General features: G+C 39.0%; 1 protein-coding gene and 2 long non-coding RNA genes across 8 annotated transcripts in view; all 3 read right to left on the reverse strand.

The window, feature by feature from the left end:
• Positions 1-17,555, reverse strand: part of grid2 (glutamate receptor, ionotropic, delta 2) — a 485,524-nt gene that overhangs the window by 265,377 nt on the left and 202,592 nt on the right. The window lies entirely within an intron of this gene.
• Positions 7,394-9,805, reverse strand: LOC129443054 (uncharacterized). Its single transcript, XR_012369666.1, has 3 exons — positions 9,258-9,805; positions 8,042-8,192; positions 7,394-7,932 (listed from the first exon to the last, which is right to left on the reverse strand). It is a non-coding gene; the product is annotated as an uncharacterized lncRNA (long non-coding RNA).
• LOC141363949 (uncharacterized) lies at positions 16,705-17,510 on the reverse strand. The gene is made up of 2 exons (XR_012369667.1): positions 17,073-17,510; positions 16,705-16,807 (listed from the first exon to the last, which is right to left on the reverse strand). It is a non-coding gene; the product is annotated as an uncharacterized lncRNA (long non-coding RNA).

The following is a 17,555-nucleotide window of genomic DNA, read 5'->3' on the forward strand; positions in this document are numbered from 1 at the left end:
ATTTTTTTGTGACTATAACACAACTTTCCGTGAGATCAGTCTGTAAAGAACATAATGTGAAAATATAACCTTGATATATTACAAATTGACTGAGTAAAGTCATGTCAAAGATTGAAATTAAGGTAAAATTAATGACGGATATCAAACTCTGAAATCATTAGAATATGAGACTCTAGAGTGGATTTCATACTAAATTAGGTATCTAACCTTACCTATCTACCTAACCTACCCTAACTAATTCTGACCTATCTAATAGACAGGCCTGGGATCTGTAAATAGTCCAAAAATCAAATTCTCTATTTAGAACTTTCAGGATTGTAAACTTGCAAGGTCGTTGACTCATAACAGGCAGAAAAGCCTTGACATCATAATGCCGATGGACAATTTAACAATCATGTGTAAAGAACAAAATGATGCAGTGATTTCATCTTTCTTTGTGCAAATCTTCTTTACGTCACCCATGAGCAACACGGTCCAAGCACAAGGTGTTATCAGTGTGTTCTCGCCCTCTCTTCTAACCACCTTCTCTACTTCCTGCCTCTTGTCAATAGTGATTTAGCATGCAAGTCAACCACTATTATGGGGCCGTTCTCCGTGGACCCCCTCGTCTCCGCACACATCAGTGCTAAATGGCAAACTCCGGCCCACCGCCCTCACTGATTGGCCCTGACAGACGCAGACGGCTTGTTGCCAGCCTCTTCCCCACAGGTCCTTGGACAGGTGTGCCATTGTCTTTCTCTAATTCTCATTGTCTATCACTTACCAGGGGCGTGACTAGACTGCCAAAATCAGGGGCTGAGATTATAGACCATTTTAGACATCAGGTGTTCTTTGTTTCAGTGTAAGATGGTTGAAACAAAACTCTGCTTTGTTTTTCGAGCATCATGGCCAACCATAACAACACTCATTTATCCAATGATGTGGTCGGGTTTTGACCAATGACTGCATAAGAACCCATCATAGGTTTATTTAATAACCCAGCATGTGTTCTGTCCAATATTTACCAAGCATTGGGTTAAAAATAACCCAGCAGGGGGGGTTGAAACAACCTTGCGTTTTTAGAGTGTACCTGTACGCACAGGTTACGGATCAGATTATCCATCCTCCCTACTTATCTTGCCTCAATGCAGTTTGAAGGGCAAATATAATTTCTCTGCTCCTCTTGTCGAAACTCGGGAAGTGAAGCCCTCGCTTTTCATTTCAGCAGACAGAAGAGATCTGAATTTGAATGTGCACATCAAACGTGCCCAGGAGAGCTGTGCGATGTCCCTCATTTCAGCTTTACTCATGCAAAATCATTAAGCAGACAGATCAGTCTTTATCCTTTCCAACAAGTCCTCAGTGCTACCCTAAAAAGGCCACCAAGTGCAAAGTAATGGCTGTGTGTAACGCCTGCCTAAGTAAAGCATCCGGCACCATTTACAAGAGTAGCTGGAAGTGCACATGCCCTGACACATTTTGACACGCATATTTATACTTGGAACAACATGCAACACAACATAAAGACACTAAACAGGGTCAACTCTTATGTCACGTTCACTTTATATGAATAAACCAGAGCTATCTAACATACCAGGACAGCAGTCCTCCCTCTTACTGCTTTATTTCAAAACTGGTTCACATGACTGGAGCTGGAGGGCCCCATCTCTGGCCTGTCTTTAAAATGATCGCATTTACCAGTTCGCAAGGCAATCTGGAGCCATGTGCCTTAGTGATACAGGACACAAAAGCTCCATTCCGTTCCCGGTGTTTCATTGTCCCTCTGCTACGCTTCGTCTTTCTCACATGTAAAACAGGGTTGGAAACATTTCTGCTTTCCATCACGTCTGGGGTCGGTCCAGGGGCGTTTGCCTGGAAAGTGCCAGACAGATGAGCCGAAACCACAGGAGGCTCAGCCAGGGTAAATGCGGTGTGTCGCAGAGGCCTTTCCTCAGCTTAGATAGCTTGCTCCATTAACAACACATGAGAGCACAGCAAAGGCCCCCTCACTTCCACTGTCTCACGACATGGACTGCAAAGAGCTCTTGGATGTGTTGCCAGGAAACCACATCTCACAGACTGCACGACACCCAGCTGGGGAACGGGCACACGTAGCCGAAACGCATCTGGATGCACCTGACAAGCAGCAGAAGAGCTGGGGACAGCTAGTCTGTGTCCCATAGGGAGCTAGTGTGTTTTGTTTTGTTGTCGCACACACACGCATGGGTAAGCAAAGGCATCGCACGGTAGCAGGAAACATGAATAAATCAAATTAAATAAACGGTTCACTCAACTCTACTGTATCATTTCAAAGCTATAGGCTGTACGAACTTCACATCTTTCCATACAATAACGATCTGATGTCAAGATACAAAAATCACCATATGAAGCCCAATTCTCAAGGGGTTTCATGAGACGTGCGTGCTATATTCCAAATCATCTGAAGTCAGATTTTAGCTTCTTGTCAAAAAGGGATTGACATTTAAATTTAATTTTCATCTCTGTTGCAGCTCTATTTATAACATTCAACTGCATGGGTGGCGTTTGTCTCGTAATGAAACACATGACTTGACATAAAGTAGTGGATAATAATTATGTCCAACTTTTGAACAACATCTTCACTCTTTATTTAAATGAAGAGTTTGGTTCCAAAACGCAATACATCCATTTTGACTAATTGGGTAGAAATGTGACAAGATGAAAAACTTTCATATAGCATTTTTAGGTTAAAACAACATAAAACAATTCAAGTCCATATTTTGATTTTTAAAGATTTATTATAAAACATTTTTTTTTTCGCAAAATGGAATAAATCATAAAAGTTTTTTTTCAAAATGATAAATCTATTGAAAAAATATATAAATGTGCATTCATCTTTGCTATGTTATATTCATTTAGTTGACTAGTGGTATACACTGATTGAAAAATTAACACTAATGGCATTAAAGGAATAGTCTACTCATTTTCAATATTAAAATATGTTATTACCTTAACTAAGAATTGTTGATACATCTCTCTTTCAACTGTGTGCGTGCACTTAAGCGCTGGAGCGCGCTGCGACACTTCGATAGCATTTAGCTTAGACCCATTCATTCAATGGTACCATTTAGAGATAAAGTTAAAAGTGACCAAACACATCAACGTTTTTCCTATTTAAGACAAGTAGTTATACGAGCAAGTTTGGTGGTACAAAACAAAACGTGGGGCGTTTATAAGCGGATTCAAAAGAGGAACTATATTTTATGGCGTAATAGCACTTTTGGGAGTACTTCGACTCGCCTGAAAAGTCCGCTCCCCTTCTCACTCTCATAATGGGAGAGGGAGTGTGTTACTGCGCCGAGTCGAAGTACTCCCAAAAGTGCCACCACGCCATAAAACATAGTTCCCCCTTCAAATCCGCCCAGAAAAGCGCCACGCTTTACCCTGCACCACCAAACCTGCTCGTATAACTACTCGTCTTAAATAGGAAAAACGCTGATGCGCCCGGTCACCTCCAACCCCATCTCCAAATGGCACCATTGAATGAATGGGGCCAAGCCAAATGCCATCGAAGCGCCGCAGCGCGCCCCAGCGCTTACGTGCACGCACACAGATGACAGAGGGATGTATCAACAATTCTTATTTAAGGTAATAACATATTTTAATATTGAAAATGAGTAGACTATTCCTTTAATCAAATCACTTACTTTGTCATATTAATAACACTGTCATTGCTGCGGTTATACTTGGGACGTCGTCGCTGAACTTTTTCGACAGGGATCAGCTGTAAAATGTTTTGGTCCTGTTAGATTTTCGTTGATTTCGAGTAAAATAATGGAAATTTTTTCATAAGATCCCCTGGGGTCAATGTGTTAGCATGACAGAAACTTGATGCTGTCGGGAGAAAAAGCAAAAGCTGGCATTTTTTCGTCGCCGAGTGGCTTACGTTTCTTTCCCGCCACAGAAAACCACCACAGGTTTATCAATGCCATCAAAAGTATTATTTTGTTTGTTTGTTGATCACGAAGTACAAAGAAGATGAGGAAAACTAGGATTCTGTGTGTATTCAATGCGCCACCATTGTTGTTTACAATGCGTGGAATGGTGCGCTGTGATTTGGTGAGGGGATTTATTGCATTCTGCAGAGAAGTAGGAGTGGCGTTTATCGTGTTTTGGGGGAAAAAAAGGAGAAAAGATAACAAAATAACACGACGGATACCAGATTTTGAGTAAAATTAGGAATTTACTTTTTAATAATGACCTGATACAATAAAGCAATAAGCCCCAAGAAGCAGTGGGGTTACCAGTGCATTTTATAACAGCTAAGGGGCGTTGTTAGGCACGACACAAAGCGTCCCATGAAATGTGTCCCATGAAAAATGCCTGCCTGAAACTGAATCTGAATCACAAGGCTGCGATTATGTGCTTCATGCACAGCTTGTGCGTGTACTACGGCATTTGATCAGTAAGAAGTCCTTATCAATCTAAAATCATTAGTCGGAGTCGTTTATAACGTGCATTTAAAAAAGCAACACTCGTTAAATAAAAATCAATCAAAATATTCTTTATTATCATGAAAATACCTGAAACAAAGGGAGTTTCTGCACGAGAGCGCCCCCTGGCTTTCGGATGTGTCGGGATTTCACCGTAATTCATTCATATTCATTCATAGAGAAAATGCGCATTTGCACGGTTAATCGTTACATCCATAGAAGACATACAGACATTTTCCTTAATCGCGACTAGCCTTCGTATATCATTACTAAATGTAACTGCAGTCTCCAATGAGAACACAACCAGTTTAAAAATACTTTGACTGACAGCTGGCAGGACTCAAGGGAGCAATGCCTCCTTAAAGTTCCCATAGACATGTAACTTTCAGCAGTTTTAAGTGAGGTGGACTTGATGTTGCTCACATGTCTCATGGTGTCATAATCACCTGAGAATAACAGAAATTAATACATGGAAATCCCATTTGAGTCAGAAAAATGAAAAGAGCTACGGTCTCTATTGGCTTCTCTCAACTAAACTGTTTGTACTTTAATTTCTCACTCTCTCTCTGTCTCTTTCTATGTTATTGGCAGTGAGTGTGTCGGGATTTGAATAAAAAACGTTACTCTTGATTAGCAACATCATTTTTGCCTCTCAAAACTTCATAAGCATTTTATCACAAATGAGTCTGGGGAAAAGAAGTTTCTTTATTGAGGAAAACAAATGACTGTGTATTCAAAATATGCAGTGTTGATTCAGGCAATGGCCCAGGGATGCTCTTTGCTAGCCATTCACCATTAGCTTGACATATACAAATGGGAAGTGATGCTTACAATTAGCATTGCTGGAGATTGTAAGAGCTGAAGCTATGTGATACACAGCGGTCTGTAATTATGCAGATAAAACAAATAACATTATAACCCCAAAGTGGTGTATTGGATTGGTCTTCAATATGGCTAGTCTTTTGTTCAGGTGTTCTTTGAAGATGTCATGACACAAGTGAAAGACTGCTAATCATCTTATTTAATAATGTGTTTTTATACACACAAAAGTATCCAGTGTACTATTACAGTACCATTTTAGATGCTATGGTAATCCCAATGGGTTTTGGACTTGAACTATGGATATACCATGGTACAGATGTACCAAATACTTGGAAATACTATTGTGCAACGCGGTAAGACACTTAGCAATGGTATTTATTTACTTGTGTTCATTAGTTTCAACATATTAAAGTACCATAGTAACATACCATACTTTAGGATACCGTCACAGCATTGTATGAGAAACACTATGGGCCCTATTTTAACGATCTGAAATGCAAGTGCGAAGCGCAAAGCGCAAGTGACTTTGTGGGCGGATCTTGGGCGCTGTTGCTATTTTCCCGGCGGGAGAAATAACCCAGATAGGAAAATCTGGCTGGCCCACCACTGGGCCACATATTTGCTTGAGTTCTGGCCCAGTTCTGGCTGGGTCCCCGGCCCAAAACTGGCCCACACACTAAAAATTGGATCAAACTATTAAATCTGGGCCAGTTGTGGCCCACACCCAGTAAAATACATCTTACATACTGACTTGGCCCAGATTTGGTCAGCACACTGTAAAGTGACCTAAATTGTTTATTTGGCCCAGGTCTGGCTAGCACACTGTAAAGTGACTTAAGTTGCTTATTTGGCCCAGGTCTGGCCCAGACCCTTTGTTTTATGTGGCTGACAACATCTGCATGGTCCCTGGGCCAGATGTGGCCCAGAAACTGGTAAATATTGTATATTTTTTATTTTTCAAGAAAAATACACCCATTTAAGAAGATTAAGAGCCTTTTATTAAAAAAATACACACATCACATTAATGTGAATTAACAGTTAACAAATACATAAATATGAACATGTTTTAACATGTACCAACAATTAACCGTAATTTTGAACATATTAATTCTTAACAAATTCAGTACACTTTACAAAAACCCAACAAATACAAACAGACATATATCTCATACACAACACATTTTACAAGCACATAACCCACTTTATAAACATTTTTAAAGGGATAGTTCACCCTTAAAATTACAACTTTCTCACAAACCACTTACCCCTGTGTCGTTCCAAACCACCAACCGCTCCGATCGTCTTCAGAACACATTCCCAGAATCTTTCTATGAAAACCGGGAGGCCTCTGTCCGTCCCATTGACCTAAGCCAGTCTCACAATCCGCCTCCCAGAAAAGAATGAAAGACATCGCCAAAAAGTTATTTAGTAGTTTAATAATAATATTATGAAGTGACAAGAACACTTTGTGCACAAAGAAAATAAAACGAACAATTTCAACAATTTGTTCTCCTCCTTAGTTGTTGAAAGTGTATTCAAGACCAGACTACAGCGATGCTGCTGACATCACCTGCAGCTCTCGTCACTTGCTGATGTGGTTACCAATTTTTTTTTTTTTTTTTCTACGCTTTTTTTTTAAAGCATAATGCAAACATTGTAGCAATACTTAAACAGCCCAAATAAATGTACAAATTACTTGGCAGCCTATTCTGTCTGTACGCTGGGAACTACGTCAGCAGGTGACGTCAGCAGCAGGTGATGTCAGCAGGATGCGCCGTAGTCTGGTCGTTAACAGGCTTTGAACAACCGAGGAGAAGAACAAACTGTTGAAAAAAATTTTCATTGAAATACTGATGGAACACTGAACTTTTTGGCGATGTCTTTCATTCTTTTGTGTTAAATGGATTGTGGGGCTTGCTGGAGTCGGTGGGACGGACAGAAGCCTCCCGGTTTTCATCAAAAATATCTAAAAACGTGTTCTAAAGACAATCTAAGCACTTGTTGGTTTAGAACGACAGAGGGGAAGTGATTTATGATAAAATTGCAATTTTGGGGTGAATTATCCCCTTAAGCAATTACGGGGTGAATTATCCCCTTAAGCAATTACAGCGAGACAACATGTAAAACAAATTAATTAACATTTAAAGAAAAAAATTCTCTCTCACACACACCACACACACACACACATTGGCATATGTGGTTTACCGGGACAATTCCATAGACACAATGCATTTTATACTGTACAAACTGTATATTCTATTGCCTTAACTTACCCCAGTCCCTAAGCCCAACCATAACAAAAATCTGTTGGAAGTCTTTAATCTGAAAAAGTACCACTTAGTATTGTGTCCCTGTAAAGCATGTTTATAGCATATTAAACATGTCATTATACACTATTCCCCATAAACCACATATACCAACCCACACGCACACACACCTCTCACACACAAGCCAAGTAATTAAAACAAGTTAAACACATTTAACCAAAACACCACCACTCTTTTTACAGCACAAAACATTCTCCTTTGCAGACTCAAACACAGGCGCTAACACTAACTGCTTTTCTTTTGCTAAAGTTGTCTCTTGCACCCACCATCTCGATCGAGCCACCTCTTCATTGTCCCCTCCACAACTGTAAGGGACCTTCTCCGAACTGCATCTTTAAAATAAGTAATACATATTGTCATTGTGAAATCTTTAACATTTAATGAGCATATTAAAAAGAAATGTCTAATTTTTATTAACAAATAATTAACAGATATATTTACCAATCACTACCTCTCTGAGTTAGAGGGTGGCAAATAAAGTCTTTTCCATCCAGTTGAGGTTTTAAGCCAGGGAGTTGTCGGTCGCCCTCTTCAATATATGCCATGTGCAGTCTCGTACATCTGTCCCGCCAATAAGCCCCAACCAGTTAACCTGAAACAGATTTATAGTCTTAATAGTTGGTAATAGTTTCATACAGGACACAGGTCATACAGTAGTTGATTGCTTATATCAAAGAGGTGATGCATGCTATTTTTGTGTGCTAATTTAAGAAAAGTTGTGTGCAATCCATAGAAGTAAACTGTTGTGTGTTTGTTGTAGTCCAAGAAAAGAGATTTAAGTTGAAGAAGATAACTGGCGTCATTGTTTACTTACACTGTAAAAAATTTCTGTAGAAATTACAGTATTACTGGGTGTTACTGCCAACTAGCTGCCAGTAACTTACTGTAGATTTTACATTTATGTTATTTACTGGCAACAGTTTGTTCAAAGTTAAATTAACATGAAACATTTTCAGTCTTTAACTTCTACAGTAAGTTACTGGCAACCAGCTGCATAATTACAGCAAATTTTTTACAGTGTAAGGTTTTGTACATTTGCACATCGTTCACATGTCTTTAACACTTACACATCAAAGGGTGTGTAAATTCGTGAATCTGAAAAATGTGCCCTTCTGAAAAAAACAGCATACCAGCAAGACCAGCATATGTTGTGTTTTAGTGCTGGTTTGCTAGTGAACACCAGCTAAACAGCCTCAAACCAGGACCATCACCAAACCAGCATTAGCACCAGCATCCCATGCTGGTCATACCAGCAAGCCACAGCATATGTTGTGTTTTGGTGCTGTTATAATGGTGACCACCAGCAAAGACCATCATAATTCCCATGCTGGTTTGATGCTGGATTTTTCAGCAGGGTGCTCTTTAACTTCTTAACTACTTTAGCTCAAATGAGGTGTGTACTGCTCCTTTTTATGAAGATACGAACGTGTGTCTGGATTCTCTGCTTGATTATTAAAAACCTGTTAACCTGCACGTGAACGACGACTGGTTATTTACATCTTTCTTAATGGATTCAGCTTACTAACAACAATATTTAAGCTAACGTGATAGCTGGCTAAACATGCAGGAAAATTCACGGTTTTGAATATGTAGCAAACAATTCCTTTTCATTGTTATCATGCATTTTTAACATATAAAAACTAAATCAGTGACTTACCAGTTATTGATGATGGTGTCTGTGTCGAACGGGAGCTCAGCTTTGTGCTCTGCTTGATTCAAATCATAACAGCAGTCGGGATGTTGCCGTTCAACAGCTAGAGGGCTGATTGCCGCATCACGGAATCGGGCCGTGTACTGTATCTGTCCGTCTGAAGCATAAACATTTTTAAATTGCCGCCAAACAGCGTTACAACCGGCATGTGTCAGTTCCACTGGTATCGGGCCACATACTGAATTTCTGACATCATACACATCTTGGCAGTATCATATCAAACCATAATCGGTCCAGGCACAATGCAATGTAGTCGGTCCGACTACACAATGCCAGATTTGGCCCGATTACACTGAAACGCTACTTTAATAGACCCGGACTTCAGCTGAGTATGCTTACACTCGGGCCAACAGCTATAAATAGTGTTTACTACTGGTATACTATTTCCTCATCTGGGCCAGTTCTGGCGCATACACTAAAAATCTGTCCGGCTTTCAGCCGACACTGGCGGAAAAAAGCCAGAATCGGCCCAGAACTGACTGCTATCTGGGAAGTCTTGCGCCAGGCGCAAATCAATAAGGGGTTGGTCTGAAGTAGGTTCATTATTCATAGGTGTGGTTTGGGCGTAACGTCAAATAAATCAATCAAAACGCTATCCAACATTCCCTTTAAACGCAAGGGCGCAAGTTCCATGGCGGGTTGCTATTATAATGACGGATTTACCAGGCGCACGCCAGGAGCGGTTCACAGCTGAGGAGACCCACGTTCTTGTAAGAGCAGTCAAAGACAGAGAAGTTGTTTTGTATGGGGATGGGAGAAACCCGCCCAAATCAGCGTAGGTTAAACAGGCGTGAGAGGAAATAGCCACAATTGTCTCATCAGCTGGCATCCGCTACAATGATGTCAGGAGACGGGGGAATCCCAAGCTTGCCAGCATAAATCGGGCACGCCGTGTAACGGGAGGTGGATCTGCCTCTACACATGACCTGACGCCAGAGGACATCGCTGCGTCCACCCTCACCGCTGAAAGGGTTTGGGGCTTTGAAATCGGACCCAAGAAACGCAAGTAAGGTCCAACCCCAAAGTACACTTACAAATCAAGTTCATATACATTAAGGTTTTCATATGAAAACAATTTAATTATTATTTACACAAAATAAACGTAATACAGCCACACAACAAACTTATGAAAATATTTTAATCGTTATTTGCATGAGAATTTTTTTAACGCAGCCACACAATAAATAAAAACTATCACCACAATGCTCACCACTATGATTTCCCTTATCTCATGTGTTAATAGTTTTTAGTGTAACAATTTATGATTTGCAAAAATAACTGTTGCATCTGTGTAGATTAGATAAGCAATGCACGTTGTGCACGCTATACATTATGGTCAAGCATGCGCCCTTAAAATAGCATAATGAACCACGCGCAACGCGCCACTGACTTTAGACTACTTTTTTTTGGTTAGTAGCGCAATTGTTTTTTAAAACTGCAAAATAGCATCAGGGATGGTTTGCGCCGGAACACGCCTCCTTTTTTGCGCTGAACCGCCCAGGGAGCGCAAGTTCATTCCCAAGTTTGCCGACGTGCGTCTGTGAGGGGAAAAACCCGCTGTGCGCCGGTGCAAAATACGAAATGATACATGCGTCACTGACAAAGTCAATTGCGCTGGGTGCAAGATAGGGCCCTATAGCTTAGACTGTTATAGATACTCTCACAAATGTTCCTTTGTATTTTTCATGGTTTTTCTCTGGATATCATTGAAAACCATTAATAGCTACACTACTATGCCAACCCATCATATATACAGTATCCACTCTGCAAGTGAAACCACGCTGAGCAACAGAATCTTTACCAACAAACCAGATCTATAAATATAGCTATGATGCATACTGAGTGAGCAGTCTCGGCTTATGAGTGATAAGACCACCGGTATTGGCTGATGCAAAGTCGAAGTAGTTGTCAAATCCTTTCTCCACGGTCTCTGTTGATGAATCCCACTCTTTCAAGCTCAGCTGTTGACTCACCTCCCACCATCCTGTAACTTATCCGTCTGCTCCATGACTGAAGAAAGACTGCGCCACTAAACACAGCGGGACCTGCCTACCTTCGCTTACATTATGTGAAAGCTATAATGTGGGGCAGAAACGGCAAGTTAACCTTGCGGCTGCTTTTATAGGGGTGCTCCCGTGGTGCCAATGGTCAGAATAACAGTAGCCCATAAAATTCCCAAGCGATTTCACTGACATAAATGAAATGCGCAATTCTTATGGCCGTTGTACGTCTTGGCAAGCTGACGAGGCAAGTTTGACTGCCAGGAATGAATCAGCAGTCTGGACCTTAACAAATACACTTATGGCTTCTTTTACTTTTGGCCTCAGACACATCCTTAAACATCACAAAGCAGGTCAGTACATGGAAGCACCCGTATCAAAATATCTCAATTTGGGTTTTGAGGATGAACAAAGGTCTAACGGTGTTTAACAACATGATGGTAGGTAATTAATGACAGAATTTTAATTTAAGTATAAACTGACCCTTTAAAGAAGAATAGTGTTTAATTTCTTTGCAGCATGCATTACTTCCCATTTGATGCAAAAATGCAAAAAAAAAAAATTGATATTAATTGCATCCCACCTCAAACTCACGACATGAGTATAATGCGAGTAAATTGATATCTTACCTGCGTTTCCCAAAGTTGGCAGCAAAGCAACAGCAATCCGAGCGAGCAAGGGAAAGAGAGAGAAAAAGAGAGTTGGTATAAGCTTTAAATGATTCACAATAAACAGACTGAGTCAGAATAAATAAATATCTCTCAGCACAGTATTAGTTTGCCCAAAAATAAAAACTGACTTCATGTCATTTTCAATATGATTTTCTTTTGGAGAAATAAAAATTTACATTTTAACAATTTTTTCTCTTTTTCATGCAGTTGCAATAGAAATTGCATTGTATTAAAGTATACACCGCTCTCCAAATTATTATGCACATTTTTTTTCTAATACAGTCAGTAAGTTTACAAATTGTATTTTACCCTCAACACTTGTTATTCTATTTAAATGAAACTAAAAATGTCAAAAGATACTTTAATACTTTAAAAATATGCAAAATATGCTGTTCCAAATTATTAACCAAATTTATAATGATATAATGGATTATAATGATCTAAAAACAGATATATGTCAAATGTGCTGCATGGACACAAAAGAAACATTGTCCAAAACACAAACACAATGTAAAATAAATAATGCATTTACACAAGTTACATAATAATATATGAGCATATCACAGTTACTTTTATTTCATGTTTCAAGTGCTACAGAGGCTTAGATATTACGTTTTTGGTAGACGTTTTTTCTGAAAACCCTCAAGAGATAAGGATATTTATCCTAGAATAACACAGGTTTTAGGCATTTTAGGAGTCAATGTGTTAAAGACATGTTTGCTTCTTAACAGTGGCTTTTTATTGCTACCTTTTCCTAATATTTTCCTAAAAATATATTTTTAAAAGCCTTTACATAGTCAAATCTTTCTGTACTGTGAATCACTTATAAATCTTATAATAGTTCAATAATTTGATCCACCAAATATAAATTGTTATAGGAAGTAATTTGCTTTTTTAAGATAGTGCACACTTTTTGTCTTTAGAAAGATCTTTTTTCATACCCATATTATATGATAACTACAACTTGCTTAATAATTTGGAACAGCATATTTTGCATATATTTCAAAGTATTAAAGTATCTTTTGACATTTTAATTTCATTTAAATAGAATAACATCCAAACTCTCATATACTGTAAGTGTTGAGGGTAAAATAAAATTTCTAAACGTACTGACTGTATTGGAAAATAAACAAAAATGGCATGCGCAAAATAATATGGAATGTGGTGTAAAATTGGTCCATATGACACACTGACCATAACATCTCCATATCACTTTTATGTCCTACATGTCAAGCTTTATTCCTCACTGTTACAACTCCAGTGGCTCAAGGGACGAAGCAAAACCCATGGATTCCAAGTGAGCTTAAAGATTTATTAACAAAACATAATAATTAAAGGAACTGGATTAAAATGGTAACAGAACAACCAGTAAGCTTATTTTCAATCCTCCTGTTTTTTGCAAGCAAGAAATTCTAGCAAGCAACTGTGCACTTATAAGACCTCTAGGTTAAAACAAGACAACATTTGGGCTATCGGTGCAAACGAATGTTCAAGCATTGCCCCAAAATAAATGATATAAAAAGATAAATGAAACAATTTGTAGTCACTGCTGACTTCGCTTACATTTTGGAATATCATACATCTAGCAAGTTATTAGGCAAAAATGACGTGTAACCAAATTCAAGGTTATTTTGGCTAGAAGTGGGTTACTTATAGCCAGACTATATCAGGTCTACAGTTAACTTAGTTGGTGAAGTAACAGCTATTGCTTGCTGGGAGTCGGTCACATGGTTTGAAACAGGGTTTTTTTTATTTATGAGTGAATTATAAAATTAAATAAACAAAATTTTGTGTTTAATCAGGAATAATAATAAGCAGGAATTTATATATAAGCCCCAAAATAGTAACTAGATCACACTTTGATGATAAAATAGATCATGTTGATTTTCCTGCATTTCTTCAGAACACAGACCTTGTTATGCATTACTGCATAGAGCAGCAATTGTCTATTTTACTAACACAATAATGACAAATTAACCTTGTAGCAGTACATTTGGATGTGGCACATTCGGTTGCAGTCTGAATGGGTCAGTACAGCTAGTCTTTGTTTTTAAAGTACTCATCTATGAAACTGCCACTTTGGTAGCACAACATCAAATGGGAACGTTGAGATAAGGGCTCCTTTCACGGAAAGACGCAACTTCAAACAACAGCCCAATTACAAAGCATGTTCTTGAAAGTCCTTCAAAAGGTGTATTTTCTTCTAAAGTATTGTGTGTTGACTGACAAAACAAAAGGGAGGCGTGTCCTTGCAGCTGTTTCTGAATGCCAGAATAATCACAGACACTCACAGTCTGTATTAGTTTAAAGTCCAATTCATATTCTGTGCAGACGGGTCTGCAACACCATTTCGGTCCTATATTATGAGATAGTAATTTAAAATTCACCTTTTATCTAATCACTGTTTTGACAAAATGCCACACTAATGATGATTTTCTCATTTAGAGGGTGAAGATTATTGAGATTATTGCTGTGTAATATATCTGAAATGGTTGCCATACCATATTTTATTTTTTAATAAAACCACACCAGGCCTTGTCAATCAAATAATTTCATGACCTTTATTTAATCTGCACTAATAGTTGACAGCCTGGATTTTCCACTGCTTGGATGGAAAAAAAACCCACAGAACCCTCTCGTATTTTTCCTTAAGTGCTACATGGCAAATTTCACTGGTAGTCTACGCAAATTACATTCATTGACATTTATTTAATTACACCGGATAACTGAGCAAGGCTGAATCTCATGCAAATAAGTAAAACATGTTAACCAATGACTGTGCGTGCTCGGATTGTGGATGCCCCGAGTAAAGGAAACTATAATAAGGGACGTGAGTCGTGAGTCTTGCCATAGATTGCTGTGCCAGACTAATTGTTTTGCTCTTTGAAAAGGATATTCTAATGCTGTAAAAAGTGCATTAGTCTCAAAGAAACAAGCAATTGCAATTTTAACCTTCTTTTCTAGTGTATGAATGGCAATAACCTACGCCACAGGTTTTCATTTGCTTTTGAATGGAGCATTTAAAAACTCACGAATCATATCTTTGTCAAACCAAATTTGACACACTGTCTCTCACCTCCATTTAAGAAAGACGGTGAACTTGTACAGCTGTCTTTGAGCGTGAGATAAGCTTGGAGGAATCAATATTCTCAGGGGTAATTACAGTGACCCGAGATCTTACAATGTTAGATGGCAGACGCAGTGAAATTTCAGCTCGTAGCTCAGTGAGGTTTCAAATTATGCAACTTGTGTACATAGTTATAAAAGCAATAAAGATTAAAAAAGGAAAATCTATTTATTTCTATCTACTGTACAGTATAGAAATGGTAATATATACTTAATGGCCAAACGTATGTGGACACCCTCTTTTAATTATCAGGACTGGCTATTTCAGCTACATCCATTATTAACAAGAGCATCAAATCAAGTATAAGCAGCCTCCTCGCACAGCTATTTTAGGTGGATACAGCTTTTCTGTTTCTCTATGATAATGCTCCTGTACATACAATGTGGAGGTCCATAAGAGTCTGGTGTGAAAGAACATGAGTGTCCTGAACAAAGCCCTGACCTGAACCCCACCAAACACCTTTAGGATGAATTGGGCCGCCTACTGAGAGCCAGACCGAACATCAGTACCTGACCTCACCGATGTCTAAAAGGTAGCAAATCCCTGCAGGCATGCTTTAACATCTAGTGTAAACATTTATAGCAGCAAAGAGAGAACCAGCTTCCTACTATCCGGTTTTGAAATAAACGTTTAACAAGCACATTTGGAGTTTGATGTCTGGGTGTACACGCGGACTATGCCACATAGAGTATGTAAAGAATAAACATCACATATTTACTATACTATAAACTTGTAAGTAATACAGTACAAACTTTATAACGTACTACAGAAACTAAATAAAAAGTAGCCAGTTATTGAAAATTAAATTCGGTTCAATGACAGAGATGAATACGGGGGTAAGTTACTATGTGTCATGCTATTAATGAGAAGATGTGCTGTAATCAATCTCAAAGGTGTCACTCAGATGAAAGCTGATGGCTTTGAGCAAGTAAAATTAAGGAGAAAATGTGTTTTGTATCTGGCAAAACAAAACAAGGTAATTGACAAGATAAATGTTGCCTTTAACCATTAAACACAAAAATTTAACAACCTAGTATACAAGTCTATCAAAAACCACTGGGTTGAATTAATGAAACATGATGAGACCTAAAAGGGATGCAAACTGAGTGCACACATGCACAGTTTGGGCAAGGGGAAAGATTCACAATTGAATTAAAGACATTTAAAGTGTACCCACATTCTTAAAAAGCTCAAGGCATATCAGGGCATACACCAAACCAATCAGAGGCCCCATTGACTTCCATAGTATTATTTTCTCCTACTATGGAAGTCAATGGGGCCTACGATCGGTTTGATTACAAACATTTGTAACGGTGGTCGCCCTAACTCAATTTACTTTATAAAAAAAACTTTGGCCTAGGCGGGTTTCGAACCCGGGTCTACCACGCGGCGGCCTAACGCACTACCGCTGCGCCACCGTTTGGTCACGTGATGTGCGTCTTTCACACACCTAGGTAGACTGGCAAAGGTAATTTTATCATAAAAAAAACAAAATGTTCGGGCGCCAGACAGGTTTAACCCTGTCAAAGTGAAAGAGTTAGGTAAATCCCAGATAGCAAAAACCATCCGTTACCACACAAAAAACAAAGTCTCAATAGCAGTCCACATCAATGCAGTTTATTAGTTCATTCATAAAAAAACACAAAAAAACACGTCTTCACAATCCTGTAGTGACCGCGTCTCTGGTTCGTTTCCGAACTGGCAGATTCGTGTCCCACATCATTCATACATTGTACATAAAAAAGAAAAGAAACATTACGTAAATATTAAGTGGATTTTATACATATAAACATCTCATTTACTTGCAAATCATGACAATAGAAAACAACGACTAACACAAATAAGAACAACAAACAAACAAACACGCTTGAATGTGCAGATGTGAATAGTGTGTGCATGTTATGATGTGTGTGTGTAGTGGTGGATGAATGAGCGTGGATAACGATGGAGTACAGACACTAACCCAAGTTTTGCTGTGATGAATCTCACTGAAGTGGAGTGTAAGGAACCTCTGGGACACACAAAGTCGGCGAATCTCATTCGGTCGATAGTTTAGCTCATAAGCTGTCGATCCGGGAATCTGAGAATCTGAGCAAAGCTCCGTGTCGCTCGCTCCGGTATTAACAACAAGCACTTCTTCTGACCAAACGCCGTCCGTCAGTCCTCCCACAGCAGGCCAACACTCACACCAGGTAAACACAAACACTTCTTAGACGCGGTACTTCCGGGCTCGTCACACTCCCTTTTATCTCCTTTCCTTCACCACGTGACTATAGCACGTCATCCATTCCCAAAAAACGGAAGTAAACAAATACTGTGCATCCATTCAAAACATAAGGTGCTATTTTTTTCTTTCTTTTTTTATTTTTTTCACATTGCCACACTCTCCCCCCCTGGAAAAAAAACAACCTATGGTTGGACGAAAACAAACATCAAAACAACACAA

This window comes from Misgurnus anguillicaudatus, chromosome 5, assembly GCF_027580225.2.
Source record: "Misgurnus anguillicaudatus chromosome 5, ASM2758022v2, whole genome shotgun sequence".
Classification (NCBI taxonomy): Eukaryota; Metazoa; Chordata; class Actinopteri; order Cypriniformes; family Cobitidae; genus Misgurnus; species Misgurnus anguillicaudatus.